The sequence below is a fragment of the Apium graveolens genome, chromosome 10 (assembly GCF_009905375.1).
Source record: "Apium graveolens cultivar Ventura chromosome 10, ASM990537v1, whole genome shotgun sequence".
In the NCBI taxonomy this organism is placed as follows: Eukaryota; Viridiplantae; Streptophyta; class Magnoliopsida; order Apiales; family Apiaceae; genus Apium; species Apium graveolens.
In genome coordinates this window covers 164,288,525-164,306,836 of record NC_133656.1, presented here as the reverse complement: position 1 = coordinate 164,306,836, position 18,312 = coordinate 164,288,525, and positions in this window count along the sequence as shown.

Genomic DNA, 18,312 nt, shown 5'->3' with positions numbered 1-18,312 from the left:
ATGCAAAATCAATTGTCATAATAGAAGAGACACGAGGGTCCAGAACTTGCCAGCACTGCACTGAAAATGGACAAGCTATCAGAACATGAAAAATCGTTTCATAATCATTCTTACAAAGCGGGCATTGATTTTGAACATCAACATGCTTCTGCTGTAACTGTGTCAGAGTTGGGAGAATATTAGATAACGTTCTTCACACCAGATTCAGAGCTTTTGGCGGGGCTTTAATACTCCATAACTTCTTCCAGATATCATCATTCTCATCCACCCTCCAGGCACCCTTCTACACCTGCAAATAATTATATGCGCTCTTAACCGAGTAAACCCCAGATTGTTCCATCTTCCAGTATAATACGTCCTCTTCCAAATCTTCAACAATGATCGTATCAAAAATGCATTCTTGGTCCCTCATATTAAACACACCCCTCACCACCTCAACATCCCATTATTTTCCTATCCATACAAAACAACGAAGCTACACACATGTTATCAACTGAATGCGAGACAGTATTGATAAACAGATCAATATCATCTGCCAGCCATGGTTGTCCTGTAATATTAACTTGAGTACCTGGACCAATCCTCCATCTGGCACCCGCTGCTTCAATACTTTTTTGCTTCAAAAATACTTCTCCATATAAAGCTAGGATTATGCCCCAATGAAGTATTCAAAAAGTCTTTGTCCGCAAAATATCTACCTTTATATAATTTCGAAACATGACTTTCTGGATTGGTAAGAAACCTCCACCCCTGCTTGCCTGGCATGACTAGATTATAATCCCTGAAATTTCTAAAACAAAGACCTCCTGCTGCCTTATGTTTTGTCATTCTTTCCCACAACATCCAGTTTAAGCCCTTACCAGTTGACTGTCCTGAATGCCACCAAAACTGCGACAAACAATTCTCAATCTCCCTTGTAATCTCGAACGACAATAAAAAAACGCTCATGGCATATGAAGGGAGCGCTTGAGCAACTGACTTTATTAAAATCTCTTTCCCCGCTCTAGAATTGTACTTTCCATCCCAAGTTTTAATTGTAGCATGAACTTTATCTTTCAGGAACCCCAAAATTACTGATTTATTTCTCCCCATCGTGTTTGGTAGCCCCAAGTACTTGCATCAGTTGTCTACCTCCAACATTTGCAAGATATAAAATGAGTTAAATTTGAAATTATTTGGTTTCAAAATGCAACTAACATTGGAGTTGAAATTCTATTATAGCACCAAAAAATAATTTTTGTTGTCAAATTATAGCAATGATTATAGTCATTTTGCATCTAACATTGGACTTACTCTTAGAGGCATCACACAATTTTAGTGTGAAATTTACACTAAAATGGTATAAAAATTATACTATTTGCAAATTCAACTCCAATCTACAGTAAAACCTCGATAAATTAATACTCAATAAATTAATAAACTCGTTAAATTAATAATTTCTTGTAACCCCGAGGCCGGCCCATTATACTAAATTAATAATTCACTAAATTTATAAGATAATATTTTTTTTAATGCATATAAGTCACATTTAATATATAAATTAATAATTGCATATTACATCAAAATTATAGATTTATGGGATGCACTTTTATAGTACGGCTCAATTGTAACCTCCTTTTTTTTTAAATTTATGTCGTTTTGTACTTCATCTTGAATCTTTCTTAATGCATTATGGAGCTCTATGGTACTATGTTCATATTGCAAGAGGAAATTACGTAATATAATTGTTGCTTTAAGGACATCTTTTCGTGAGACTGACTCCAACTGTGTACTATCATCTTCATCAACTTTATCTTCTTTCTCATTTCCCAAGACATCACTAATAATTTGTTCATTATCCGACAATTTACTTAAATTTATAAATATTTCTTAATGTTATTTTAAGTATTCAATAGATGAAAATAAATTATTATTCTGAGAATTGTATATGTTATAAAATTTTAAATAATATATCTTGATAAAATAATAAATTATTAATATATCGATAAATTAATAAATTATTAATTTATTAATATATTAATATTTTGATTAATTAATAATTTTTCATGATCCCAAAGGTATTAATTTATCGAGGTTTTCCTGTATATATACTAAATCTTATACCATTGGTGTACTATATATGTTATTTTATTGCTAAAGTATAAAATAAAGTATGAAACTAATAAAATTAGTAGAATACAAATTGAACAACTTTGTTTTATACAAGGGTAATGTTGAAATTAACAAAAATTCAAAAAATTTGACGTGACACCAAATTTGACGTAACTTTCTGCAACACCAAAATGGTATAAATTTTAGAGATGGGTTGGATAGAAAGTCTAAGTAAAATGGTGTAAAAGTACAAGTTTGAAATTGGGTCGGAGATGGTTTTACAACAACTAAATTTTTTCCACTACATTCACTTTATACATTAAATAATAATCGGTTCCGCTACTTTATCCATTTTTCTTACTTTCCTCTAATAAATTACAATTTTTCTTAAATTATGTGCCAAACTTTTAATGTATAATAATGAACGAGAACGAAGGAGTAATGTTTATATTTTTTTTAATAATTAATTATACACAAATACTCGAACAGCCGAACTCACCACCTACAGCAATAGGAAGACGAGTTCATCCAACACAATTTATTCGCATTATAATGCTTATTAGGTTGAGAGTAGTTTGAAGATAATAAAATGTAAAAGTTATAAACAATGTCATACATTATATTTATTTAATATCTGTAGAAAATAATTCATTTTATTCTAACTTCTAAACCTGTAAGCGATTATCGACAAGTGTTTGTCGACTAACTTATAAGTTAAATTTTTCGCTTTTTTATTAACTTTAAATTTATAATATATGTTTATAAATGTTTTTCTAATTTTAAAATCACAAATTAAGATAATTGTATCTAAAAATTATTTATTTTCATTCATTTAAATAAAAAAATCCGACTTTTAAGTAAAATCATCTAAACACTTATATAACTTATAAATATGTATTTACTTATCACTTTTAAATCATTTATTTATTTTAAATTATAACTTACTTATTTTATAATTTTCCAAACGTACGGACTTTATTACTCACACTGAATTATACATCTAAAAATGATGTACTTGTATTGATTTTCAATAATTTAACCATGCAAGGACATAAGCTTTGTCAAATTGGTGTCAATTCTGAAAGTGTATTACACAAATCATATTTTATTTAAAATTAAATTAAGAAGTAAATATGCAATTTTATTGTCACGGAGTTATAATATGAGAAAAAAAGATATTAACTTATTCCCTCCCTCTCATATTGTGTGTCTAGTTTTGATTAATTTGTGATCAAATTGACCTAGTTTTGACCGATTATTACGACAATTTTATGTATTATTTTTAAAAAATAAAAAACATTTGAAAGATAATTAGATATATTTTTTACTGATACTAATTTTAAAATTTATTTAATTATATATTACGCGTTATTTGCGGTCAAAATTTGAATAATTTAACTGCAGATTAGTCAAAATAGAACACATAATATTAATATTAATATGAGACCGGGGGAGTATACTAATATTTCAATTTTTCAATCACTTTTATCCGGTGTTTCAGAAATCGCTAGGCGGGTCAGGGTACCATCAAATGATTAATCGGCAAGTCGGAGATTAATTAGACCGATTAATTGGAACATTTATCAGAAGAATATAAATAATATTTTTAATTTTTATAATTATATAATAATCAAGATGTCAAATATTTGTTTGAAAAAAGAAATTAGAATGGTATTAAATAATATCTACACATTTGACATTCGTTATGTACTAATTATTGAGTTTACAATATTAACTATATTTTAATTCACACTTTTAAACTAATTACAATATGTCATTTTTATATTTTAAGTGAGAAAATAATTATATTATATTACTTTTTACTTTTTACCAATACTTTATATTAGAAATTGACATGATATTGTGTGAAATTATGAAATTAATGAATTAAAATTATAAAAACATAAAAAAATGTTTTTTAATTATTTCCCACCTAAACCGTCTAGGACCGGTTTTTGACAGCTTAGTCCGCCTAATCCCGATTTTAACCCAATTTTTTAAAAAAACTTCTAAATTACCGCCTAGGTCCAAGTCATGGATTTTTACCGCCGCCTAAACCGATTTTTAGAACTCGTCTTTTATCAAGGCAGATTTAGGATTGATAGAAGTTACCGCAGTAAAAAGAGGTATGGATATCCAATTAAGGATAAGAATTCGAGGTCAATCCTTGAATTTGTTGGAGATGGGGAAATGCTTACAATTGGACCACTTTCCACCCTCCTTTCTCTCTCCCACCTCTCTCTTCTCGCTATAGATAACCTTTTTCTGCCATGTAGGATCTTTTCTTCTTTTTTTTTTTATTGTTGTTTTGTGTTAGTTGAAATTTTTAGTACACAAATGTTTTCTTATTACAAAGTTGGTAGTACTTTTTTTTATCAGCGCGCCGTGTTTGAATTTGTTGTTCCGGATATGAGATTATCCGTTTTCGCGTAATCAATTTGTGGTTGAAATTAGTGTTGAGACTTTACGAATATTCTGTTCGGGACAGGATTTGATGAAAATAAAATCCCATGTATAGAAAAATGTTATTCCTTTCTAACTTTTTTTTGTCAAACATACATACAATTTTCTACAATTCTTCTCTAACATGTTAAAAGTTTATACAAACCGAGTAGTTTGATAAGTTTGCTCGCTACATTTGGTATATGAGTTTGGTAAGCCAAGTAAACTCACCTAACTCATGTTCGTATAATATTTTATGTTCAATAAGTTTAATGAATTGTACCGAATTTTTAGGGTATTCGGTTTGTGTTATGTGATTCGTTAAGCTCAAATTCAATAATAAAATAAATATTTTTTTAATGATCGGGAGGTTAAAGTATAGATTATATTCATGGACAAATAATTTAAAAATGCATGACTTTACAAAGAAAATCTAGTAAAATTACTACTATCAAGATGAGATCTGTTCTTGACCTACAAATTAAATTTTTTAATTGATTTTCTCTACTATTTAATCATATGGAGGTTAAGACATATTCTATTAATTTTATTTAGGTAAAAAAATAATTAAAATATTTTAAATTTATCCAGCATGGCTTTGCAAATAAAATCCAGTAAAACTCCTATCTGTAAATAAAATACGTTTTTTATAAACAAAATTATTTTTTGAAGTATTTTTTTCGACTCAACCGTATGGATATTAAAATATATTGATTATAGTCATATAAAAAATTATTATTTTTTGCATTATATTAAATAAAAAATCACCATCTTTTTCTGTTAAAAATATGTTATGTTAACCTATTTGTGTTTGGTTTGATCGATAAGTTCGTCGAACAACACGTATATTCGAACATTAAAATCTATTCGATAAAATCATGTAATACCTATAAAATTACATGAACACCGTTTAATACAAAAGAGTATCCTGATGTTATGAAATACAAGGCAATACAAGGCAAGTTCACGACAACTTAGCAAAACAAACAAAAGGGCAGGTTCATGACAGTTGTTATAACTCAATGTATGTCCAAATATTATCATTTCATTTCTGTCTTGAAATTAAAAATATCGTACATCTTTTAACTAATTAGCTTTATTCTTTTTAATTAAATATTTATGCTAATAAAATCTCAAGAATAAGAGAAAATCGAAATCAGAAACGGAACAGAAGTGATAAACCTTTTAACCACCTAAATTATCTTATCACCCTCAAATATGATACATTTAATTAATCGGTTCCATAGTCTCAACTTATACAATAACTCGTCGTTGGTGAACTCAGGGGAAAAAAATCAGCATGCACCTTATAGACGAAATGACATATATAACATCAAAAAAATAGACGAAATGACATGTACAATAAAACCTCGATAAATGAATAACCTCGTCTAATAAATAAATTTCTTCTGTCCCAACTTGGTCTAATGGGCTTAACGAATAATTTCGCTTAATGCATTAACGAATAAATACAAATGAAGTCTTTATAGGCCCTATGTAAATATAAATGAATAATCATTATATTTCAAATAATATATTTTTATAATATAATATATCATGAATACATTTCATTCAATGACTAATTTTCAAACACATTAATAAGTCATATTTTTTCGAAAAATGCCTCCAAAGTTGATTGTTTCTTTCCTCCCCCAAAATGCATGTGATCCTTGATTTTGTGTAAAGCATGCCACTTCTGGAATATTTTGATCATGTTGCAGCATGTAGTTTTTTATAGTGACAATAGCTTGAAAAACTTCTCTTAAGGATACCTGTGGTATAGTGATGCTATCATCGGGTTCGGGATCATTTGCCTCATCATTTAGTACAACTTCAATGATTTCTTCGTCCGTAGGAGAATCCATAACTGCATTATACAAAATGATATAATTACAAAAAAAAATCTAAAAATATCATCTAAATGAATTATTATTCATTTATCGATAAATAGATATTATATTCATTAATCGATAAATTAATAATCTCGCCAAATGAATATTTTTTTTTGGTCCCAAAGGTATTCATTTATCGAGGTTCTACTGTATATAAATAATAATGAAATAATAATAATAATAATAATAATAATAATAATAATAATAATAATAATAATAATAATAATAATAATAATAATAATAACATCACTCTCACTCCTAAGCAGTGTTTTAAAATTCAGAAATCGGCATTGTTCAGTGGAGGTATTTTTCAGCTATTAATCGGATAATTGGTGATTAATCGAATTGATTAATAGAAGCATTAATCAGAATCAAATTCATTAATTAAATAATAATATAAATTCTATTTAAATTTCATAAGATTTATAAAAATAATACCGCATATCACTAGTTCATATTTGAAATTTAAGTGGTGTATACATATTTTTCAGAATTGATTTATACATAATAATAAATACTCACTACTTAATAATTAAAAAATGAGTGTCTATTATATATAAATTAAATATAAATTTATAATGTACTAAAATTAGTTACATACATACAAAATCAATTACACACGTGTATACAAATAGTTCTTTGGTTCTATCTATGACCCAAGTGGCTGAGAACTTAAATTTTTTATTTTGTTTGTGCGTCTCTGTATTTTAATGACATGTTCATTAATATTCAAGTTAAAATAAATAATGCGAGATTCAAGATATTTAGCAGATCTGAATTTATATTTGTATCAAATTTCAGATCGTATCATATTAAATTTGTTTATAATTTATAATCCTTATATTCATATCCTTGCTTCCAAATATCATTTTCCAAACTAGCAGCATTCAAAATAAACAAAATCTGTAGAAAAAAAATGCGGTTCGCCAACACAAACACCAAAAAAAATTCAAATCAAATATGCAACATTTGGTTAACATTTAACAACACGTAACAACTACTGGTCTTCTGGTCTTCTTTGTTAATGCCTATAATCGATTTCTCGAAGTTGTTGTAATTAATTAATTAAATCATCATACCCTCGCACCAGTTGGAACTTAAATTATTTTTACTTTAACATTTGATTAACATGTAATCACATAGTGGAAAAGTGATAATTAGTACAAATGTTATTCCGTGTTAGTTGATGTATATCAATTTAGTTAGCAAGATGCATCAACATCATCAAAGACGATAATAAAATTTGTAAAATTTCATTAATGAATATTATAATTTTATGTTTACATATTTGGAAAAACTAGAGAGAGAATAATTGTCTAATCTATCTACAATGTACAGGGACTTGTTTATATATCAGAATGTGAGGTTACGAGCTCATGGTTGTTATGCCAGCTGTTTACTTAATCTGTAAGTTTGTCATGGCGTGATATGTATTTTGCTTGAGTCATACCTTTGATTGGTTGAATCATCATCAATGTGGTCTCTGTTATGTGTGGAATTTAGGACATGTCAGGAAAGGTTCACATAAGAACAAGACGACGCGTCAGGACGGGAACATGAGGAAGTTGTCCTTAACAACATCAGCGAAACGAGCAGACGGCTGAGGGTAGGACTCAGTCCAGTTAACTCCGAATAACAAGGAGGAAAAATAGGTAAGCATATCCTTATTATCAACAACCACGATTTGAATAAGAGAAAAGGCAGGAGAAGTTGGAGAAAAAAGAGGAATGGTGGAGGATAAGAAGAGAAAAAACAGCAAGATCATGATCATCTTTTTGGCACCAAAGAAAGACACCAACTTCGGATAAAAACAAGAGAAGTAGAAGAACAATCAGGAGGGATTCAACATCAAAAAAACCACGAGCCAAACACTTATGTCGATCTTAGTTATTCATGTAATTCATATTCGAGTAGTATAAGATTCAAGCTCATGTAACCTTAATCATCATTCTAGTGAAACTTACTTTGGTTGGGTACACATCCCCACCCGCGGTTTTTTCCCGTTCTCGGGTTTTTCGCGTCAACAATTCTTTGTGTTGTTTACCTTATTTTTCCTTAAAAACACATTAACGTTCATAGTAGAATACGATAGTCAAACTTAGCATTTAACCTATAAAATTCAGTAAAAATAATTGGCGCCGTCTGTGGGAAACTTGCTAAGGATTTGATTAACACATTACGGTGGAAAGCGGCAGAGAACAAGTCACGAACCAAGAAGGAGAAGCTGAGAATAGCAGAGATATGACTGCGACATTGAAACAATTGCAAGAAGAAATGGAGAAGATGCGTTCGGAAAATGAAGCATTGAAGAAGGAACTCACTACGGCTAAATCGAGAACCAAAACTACGACAAAGAAAACCATCCCAAGCGTAATCAGACGTTTGGACATGGATGAAGCAGAAGATTACAACCAAAACAGAGGGCCAATAAATGGAACAAACGATGTTATTGGCATAGAAGACATGGAGGATGTACCAAATAACGAAGATGACATGGAAATAAGACGTGACGAGCAATGATATGATGACCGTGATGATCGACAAGGAGAGACTGACATGAGAAGATCGTGTCACAAAAGTACAAGATCCAAGAATCAAGTCGCAGAAGAATTTAGAAATGAACTACAAGGAATGGAAGATTTGATTAAAAGGATACCTGGCATCCCAAAATCGTTGGAAAAGGCAACCCCAACAAGCTACGCTGATTCCCCTTTTCATGATAACATCGCCTTGGTAGAAATACCAAAACATTTCACAGTACCACAAATGAGGCCGTATGATGGAACTAGTGATCCCCTGGAGCACGTTGCACAATACAAACAACGAATGTTCACAGTACCAATTACACGAGACTTGAAAGAGGCATGTATGTGTAAGGGTTTTGGTTCAACACTATCAGGACCAGCTTTGCAATGGTTTGTGAACCTTCCACAAGGAAGCATCAAAACGTTCGCTGATCTGATAGATGCATTCAACTTACAGTTTGCAAGCAGTCGGGTGTTCGAGAAGACAACCAGTGATATGTACAAAATTGTCCAACGAAGTAGGGAGCCTTTGCATGATTACCTGACGAGATTCAACAGGGAGAAGGTGACCATCACCAATTGTGATGTCCCTACAGCTATCGAAGCATTCAGGCGGGGATTAGAACGAGAATCTCCACTCTATCCCGTGCTGAACAATGGATGATGTGCAAGCCAAAGCCATGGCACAAGTAAGATTGGAGGAAGACAGAATGAAGGAGGATGAGAAGTACTACAAACTGTCAAGAAAAATTACGACACCAAGGTCCAGAGTTTACAAGCCTTATACTTGACCAAACAGAGATGAAGTACATGTCAACTCGACACGGGAGTCTAATGAATGGAAGAGAGAGGAACACAGTGACTGGAGAAAAGACCCCAACCTACCACCAACATATGACAGCTATGGCTTCACGTTCACGCCTTCAGCCATGATTAAGGAGTTTACCAAGTTGGGAGGTGTGGTAAAATGGCCAGTGAAGAGCAAAAAACCTAAAGCCAACCCGGATACTAAACTATGGTGCGACTACCATGGAGATTATGGACACAAGGCTTATGGTTGTGTGGCCTTGCGAAAAGAACTACAATTTCTGACCAGGAAAGGGTATCTTACGGAATTCATGACGTCAAAGAAGACATCTTATGTTGGAAAAGACGTGTCTCCGAGAAGAAACAACGTGACGCCACTAAGACATCCACCGCCTCCACCATATCACAAGGTGATCAACTTAATCTCAGGAGGGTCAGAAATATGCGGAGCAACATATTCACAGGCTAAGAGAGCATCCAGAGAAATAGACATACGAGTCACACAAGTGGGGGTTAGTAATGATAATCTGCCATCCTTAATGTTTGATGAATCAGACAAAAAGAACATATGAGAACCACAACAAGACGTACTAGTCATCTCACTACCCGTGGGAAATTGCTTAATTAAAAGGATATTGGTGGACAATGGGAGTGCTGCCAATATCATGATGCTTAGCACGTTGACACAATTGGGGTTGGCAGAAAGCGATATGATCAAGAGGTCGACAACATTGGTTGGGTTTAGTGGTGAGACAAAATGCACATTGGGGGAGATCACGTTGCCAACATATGCCCAAAGGGTCAATCTCCTGGAAAAGTTTTGCATAATTGATGTGGACTCGAGTTACAACATAATCATGGGAAGACCATGGATACACAACTTGAAGGTGGTACCATCAACATATCATCAAGTATTAAAATTCCCAACGCCATGGGGAGCTCAAGAAATAAGGGGGGATCAAAACATGGCTCGGGACTGTTACATGACGTGTCTCAAGCCAACTGTCCAACATCAGGGAAACAAGACGCCTGTAGCCACGGTAACAGGGCTGGAGCAATTAGCTGAAGTAGATTTGACATCAGGGGACAAGAAGGTATTAATTGGTGAAGACCTTTCTCCAACAATTGAAGCCAATTTGATAAATTTCTTAACACGAGGCTGGATGCTTTTGTATTGGAACATGGTGACATAAAGAAAATCGACCCAAATGTCATTACACACAAGCTAAATGTGGATTCTAGCTACACACCCGTCTAACAAAAATGAAGGAAGTTTGCAGCTGAGAGAAACAAGATAATAAATGACGAGGTGGAAAGACTCATCAAGGCTGACATGATTAAAAAAGTTGATTATCCTGAGTGGCTAGCAAATATCGTCATCGTGCAGAAGAAAAATGGGAAATGGAGAGTTTGTGTCGATTACACAGATTTGAACAAGGCTTGTCCTAAAGACCCCTATCCATTACCTCACATTGACACCATGGCGGATTCGACGGCTGGTCACGAACTACTCACATTCCTGGACGTGTCAAGTGGCTTCAATCAAATTCAAATGGAACCATCTGACTGCGAAAATACCGCTTTTATAACAGACAGGGGGATATATTGTTATTTGGCCATGCCATTCGGATTAAGAAATGCCGGGGCTACATTTCAAAGACTTGTCAACAAAATGTTTAAAGATCAAATAGGACAGACGATGGAAGTGTACATTGATGACATGGTCGTCAAGTCCATTAACGCAGAAAATCACGTACGTTATTTTCAAGAAGTATTCGACATATTAAGGTCATACAACATGAAGCTGAACCCATCCAAATGTAACTTTACCGTGTCGTCGGGAAAGTTCCTTGGACATATGGTGATGAGGAGAGGAATTGAAGCAAGTCCATAACAAATTAAGGCGATCTTCTAGTTGAAAAGTCCATCAAACGTCAAAGACGTACAAAAATTGACAGGACGAGTTGCAGCCTTGAACAGGTTCATTTCACGTTCTTTGAACAGGTGTAAGCTATTTTATGACGTGCTGAGAAAGAATAAAGGATTCTTGTGGTCTGAAAAATATGAGATTGCTTTAAATGACTTGAATATGTATCTGACTACTCCACCACTTCTGTCCAAACCCACTCGAGGAGAGGATTTATACGTGTATCTGTCTGTAACTGATCATGCAGTAAGTGGCGTTCTTGTCAAAAAAAATGAAGGAGTCCAGTTGTCTGTGTATTACGTCAGCAAGAGTTTAGTAGATGTAGAAACAAGGTACACATCTCTTGAAAAATTAGTACTTGCATTAGCCATGACTTCCATTAAGTTGAGACATTATTTTGAGTCACATAAGAGACACGTCATGACGAACTTCCCTTTGTGTAACATATTAAGTAAACCTGACTTGACGGGGAGAATGGCAAAATGGGAAATATGACTAAGTACTTATGACATAACGTATGACAGGAGAACTGCAATAAAGTCGCAAGCTTTAGCCGATTTTGTGGCTGATTTCAGTCTAAGCCAAATGACGGATGCTGAGCAGGAATTTCAGCAAGTCCTTTCAAGAGTAGACGTGAAGCCTTGGACATTGTATACAGATGAGGCATCCAATGTCAATGGAACGGGATTGGGGCTTGTCTCAAATCGCCACAGGGGGATATGATAGCCCAATCGATATGCTGTGACTTCAAAGCCACGAACAATGAAGCTGAATATGAGGCATTAATTATGGGACTCACAATCGCTAAAGACATGAAGATCAAAAACCTTGATGTTAATTGTGATTCATTACTTATTGTCAATCATGTTAAGGGCTCCTATGAAGCCAAAGATTCTAAAATGGTGGCTTACCTCGACATCACAAAAGGACTAACCAACTAATTCGACAATGAAGCAAGGGTTCTCAGGATGAAGGCGTCAAGGTTCACGATTATAGATGGGGAGTTATTCAAAAATTCTTCCACAGGGCTCCTACAAAGATGTTTGCAAAAGCATGAAGCAGACATGGTGCTAAGGGATGCACATGAAGGTGAATGCGGGAATCATACTAATGGAAGAAACCTGTCTTTGAAAATTTTACGCTTGGGATACTACTGGACGACACTAAAACAAGATGCCCTAGACTATGCAAAAAAATGTGACGCCTGTCAACGACATGCACCTGTCATACATCAACCATCTGAGTAGCTTCACACATCCATTCCATCTTGGCCTTTCATGAAACGGGGAATGGACATTGCGGGAAAAATGCCACCAGCACCAGGACAGAAGGTGTTTATATTAGCTATGACTGATTATTTCTCAAAATGGATTGAGGCGAAGGCATTTAAGCAAGTAACGTCAAAGGAAGTGATTTCATTCATTAAAAGAAATATTCTCTGCAAGTTTGGCGTACCATCTGAAATCATTTGTGACAATGGATCACAATTCATCAGTGACAAGACAAAATTATTTTGCAAACGTTGGAATATTGGTTTGATTAAGTCGACGCCAAGATACCCTCAAGCCAATGGACAAGCTGAGTTTAGCAACAAGATTATAATCAACAACTTAAAAAGATGGTTGACGACTTGCAAAGGAAAGTGGGCTGAAGAGTTGCCTTGGGTGTTGTGGTCAGATAGAACAACTCCAAAGACGTCTACAGGGCAGACACCATACAGCCTAGTGTATGGTACCGAAGCTGTGTTACCAACAGAGATCATGATACCAATGGCAATATATGGACTCTTGACAAATAATGTGAATAATGCAGAATTATCACATGACAAGGACACAGTAGATGAGCTGAGGGAAATGGCAAAGATTAAAGTGGCTACTTATCAACAAAGAGTGGCCAATATCTATAATAAATATGTTCACGTAAGGATTTTCCGTGTTGGTGATATGGTCTGAGAAAAATATTCCAGAACACGATGGACATGACGGCAGGGAAGTTTGCTGACACTTGGGAAGGCCCTTACTTCATAGATGCTGTCGTGGGACGTGGGGATTACCGACTGTCCAGTATGGATGGAACGCGGATACCAAGAGCCTGGAATGCTTCGCATGTAAAAATTTATCATGTGTAAAGTTTTCTATCTCATCTTTTCAAATTTCTATTTTTAGAAGTCGTGGATCAATAAGTCAATTAGGACATAGTTAGTATTCGATTAGTCATTTGTGTTTGGCATGACATTGTGTGTTACTTGGTATCATTTGCTTTTAGTAAATCATTTATGCAAGATCAATTCTATAATTCAATTCACTGCAAATTACTTTATTGTGCAATGTGATTATGCTCTCGAACTGAGAATTATTTAGGAAATATATATATAAGTTTATGCTTGTAGATTCTATTTGCGTTTGCACTTTAATTCTATAAAATTTTACAACATCACTCTACTATTACGTAAAATTAAATTCTCAAAGGGCTGATCACCTAGTTACAAATTTTTGTTGATTTGCAAGTGTTGTATGCACTTGACGAATTCGGTTGACAATAGGAGCGCTATGACGTCCCTTACGAAAATTGCAATATAAAACTATAATATTTACGTACCTATATAAATTCGTAGTGTAATAATTTGGTGTGTTTCAAGAGGGAATAAGGCCTTTTAACCACCCTACGAGTGCATGCACCAACGTATGTTAACGAAATGACGTGTTACCGATTTTTATCAACAAAAGTATACATTTTTACAATGAAAAATGACGACATATATTAACATTTGCAATTACGTGGAAAACAACGAACAATGATAAACTAAACCAACAAGTTAGGATGATTCTTTTTCCTAAGAGACCATGCATCGAAATTCTACGAGACGAACATGTATCGAAGATATATACATGTGATCTTGATGACGAGATTCAATTAACATCAAATGATCTAAACAAATGAAAAGATCAGAAACTTAATGAAATGTAAATCCCAGAATGATAATGATTCAACAGATGTAAAAGTTACGATTAACATTCGACAAAATAAAACAGAATTCCCCATATGAAAGACGAAACATGAATTCAACATAGCAATTTAAGAATCAAAGTACGAAGTAAAAATCCATAAAGCAAAAATTCATAAAACAAAGCAATAATGTTAAATTACTCCTCATCAGGACTATCATCTTTCGGGGACTTCATCTCAGTGTCTTCATTGAGAGTCTCAAACTCGTCTAGAGGGAAGGCGTCATCGGGAAAGTTTTTATTATAAATCTTCGCAGTCTCATGCACGTCCCAGGTCTTTCACTCTCCTCTATGAAACTCCAATATGGTGTCAACCCTAGTCCTCTTAATCTGCTGGTGCACAACCTTTTCAGCATCAGAACGCATGTCGTGTACAAGGGATTGCACCTTAATGGAAAATTCATCAAACTCCCTCTGAAGATCATTCATACTCGTCAACCTCTCTTTGAAAACCTTCTCTGCAGCTTCCAACTTCTTGACACAGGACTGATGCTCCTCATCAAGCTCTTTAGCCTTCTACTTCTTGTGATTATAGACTTCGCAAGCAACCGACACGCTTTGGAGCGTCTACATGAAACATGAAGAAACATACATCTACAGATGTCGACAGAAAGTATAAAACAAAAAGAAAATAAATACATATCTAAAAAAGTAAAAGCAGACTTACATGAAAGGAGTAGCCCGCTGCGTTGTCAAGAATATCTTCAAGCTCTTTAGCAGAAATTTCCTCCATTGATTGAGGAAGCACCATGTCGTCAAGCAAATATGTGAAAGTGTGGGGATCGGCACGAACAGAGTAACTTTGAGTCAGGAGTGGCATGGGAACATCAGAGCTAATGGTGGTAACAGATGGGTTGACACAAACCTTTTTGGTCAGGGGACTGATTGGGGGACTAAATAAAGGGCTAGACAACATAGGAGCCTTAGATGACTCAGTCTCAGTAGACCTTTCCTCACGGGATCTCTTATTGAATAAGTCTTTACCAGAAATCAAAAAAGGCTTAATGGTTAGGAGCTTAAATTCTACAATTAGAAAACATGGTTCAATCAGGGATAATAAAAAAGTCCACATAAATAAAGCCAACAAGACGTATGCCAGGAAAGAAAGGAAACGACATATTCCTTTGGCGTATTTCTGTCCTGTGCTCATTCCAGCGTCCTGGTCACTTTCTGGGCTCTCCAAAGTCTCGGAAGACAGACTCTGGACTGACGTAGAAGGTTTGACAACAGTAGATATGACCAATTTTCCCCTAGTCCTGTGTGCAATATTCCTGGACCCGGATTTCTTCAAAATACTACCTTCACCTCCCTGTGATTTATATTAGCTACAAACTCCTCGACATTGAATTTACCAGCATTGCGAATTGGACGTCCAAGACAGTTGGGCCATAGTCTCTCAGAAACATGCAGAGACCGGATCTTGTCCACAATGGCCTTAGTGACAGTGTCGTTATCATCAAACTCAAAATCATAGTCTATGAAAATAAATAATATATAAACGCCTCAACAAACTAAGTCTACAATCAAAACACCTAATTACGAAAGGTTAAACATCATATAGTGCTAACAGTGATGAGACAAATATGGGAGGTCCACAACATAAGACACATACAGTGAACATAGAACAATATAGTGAATAAAATACTTGCAGAAAATATGTGAGAGTCATACCCATGTTGTTCCAACGTTCCAGAAGGTAATCAACATCTTCACCCAGTGTTTTCTTCTCAGCAAACACATAGTCTTTCTTCCAATTTCTGTCATTGACGGTTTCATTGTTGAGTATCAAGGGGTCTTCAGTATCTTTATTTTTGAAACCGAATCTACAATTATTAAATTTCTTGAGGCTGTAAGAATGCTTCACGACGCCTACATCGATATTCAGTCCATGTTTCTCTTCGATAGCGTCAAGACACGCTAAAACTCTCCAAGCAGACGACATCAATTGACCAGGGGATATGTTTAGTGTAGTCAACACACTAGCAATAAATTTAAAAAAAGGGAAAATAAGGCCCACATCAAATGAGTAGTAGTAAAAATATACCCACCCTTTCCTGAATGAATCAGCACGAACAGTCGAATCTGGGATGACAATTTTGACGTCGGTATGGAAAAGTAACTTCAACTCTTCAAACCGTTCTGATTTGATTAAACTGGGTTGGCTATCACGGACATCAAGTAGATTGGTCATGATCCAATTAGGATTTTCAAGAGAAGTTTTTTGGGATTCACTATGACTTTTAGAGCTACGAGCGGATTTTTTGGCCATGGATATGGGAAGCAAAGTGGTTTGGATTTGTGACAAGAGATGGAAGAGGATTGAACAAGGTGTGGTGAATAATGTTACAGAAGAAAGAGTTGTGAGAGTATATAGGGAAGGGGAAGAGTAAAGATAAACACGGGAGAGGGTTTTTTGGAAAATGGAGAGCCAGTGCATGCATATCCATGTTGCACATGGAATAATTACCACGGGGTGATGAGACGTCTCCCTAGATACTTCTAATTATGGCAACAGATTTTGTTTAGAAATTCTAGCTAAAAGATTATATAAATTTAACTTTTATATTTATAAAATCTGGAGCTATTATTATGTGTGGAATTTAGGACATGACAGGAAAGATTCACTGAAGAACAAGACGACACGTCAGGACGGGAACTCGAGGAAGTTGTCCTAAACAACATCAGCGAAAGGAGCAGACGGCTGAGGGTAGGACTCAGTCCAGTTAACTCCGAATAACAAGGAGGAAGAATAGGTAAGCATATCCTTATTATCAACAACCACGTTTTGAATAAGAGAAAAGGCAGGAGAAGTTGGAGAAAAAAGAAGAATGATGGAGGATAAGAAGAGAAAAAACAACAAGATCATGATCATCTTTTCGGCACCAAAGAAAGGCACCAGCTTCGGATAAAAACAAGAGAAGTAGAAGAACAATCAGGAGGGATTCAATATAAAAAAAACCACAAGCCAAACACTTATGTTGATCTTAGTTATTCATATAATTCATATTCGAGTAGTATAAGATTCAAGCTCATGTAACCTTAATCATCATTCTAGTGAAACTTACTTTGGTTGGGTACACATCCCCACCCGCGGTTTTTTCCCGTTTTCGGGTTTTCCGCGTCAACAATTTTTTGTGTTGTTTACCTTATTTTTCCTTAAAACCACATTAATGTTCATAGTAGAATACAATAGTCAAACTTAGCATTTAACCCATAAAATTCAGTAAAATCAGTCTCGAGTATATACTCCATCCCCTTGTTATAACCAAAATTTGGTACAAAAGATATCCGGGTCAAATTCAGGTCAACATAAATTAATAAGGGTAGACAGCCAAGGGTGGACAGCCAAGGACGGACAACCAAGGATGGGTGACCAAGGACGAATGGTCAAGAAAGGACGTCCAAGGAAATGGGTTTTTGCTGGAAAAGTTAGGGCAAGCCCAAACCTTGGAAAAGTTAGGGCGCGCCCAAACCTTGGACGAGTTAGGGCGAGTCCAAACCTTGGACGAGTTAGGGCGAGCCCAAACCTTGGACGAGTTAGGATGAGCCCAAACCTTGAATGAGTTAGGGCCTGCCCAAACCTTGGACGAGTTAGGGCGAGCCCAAACCTTGGACAAAGTTAG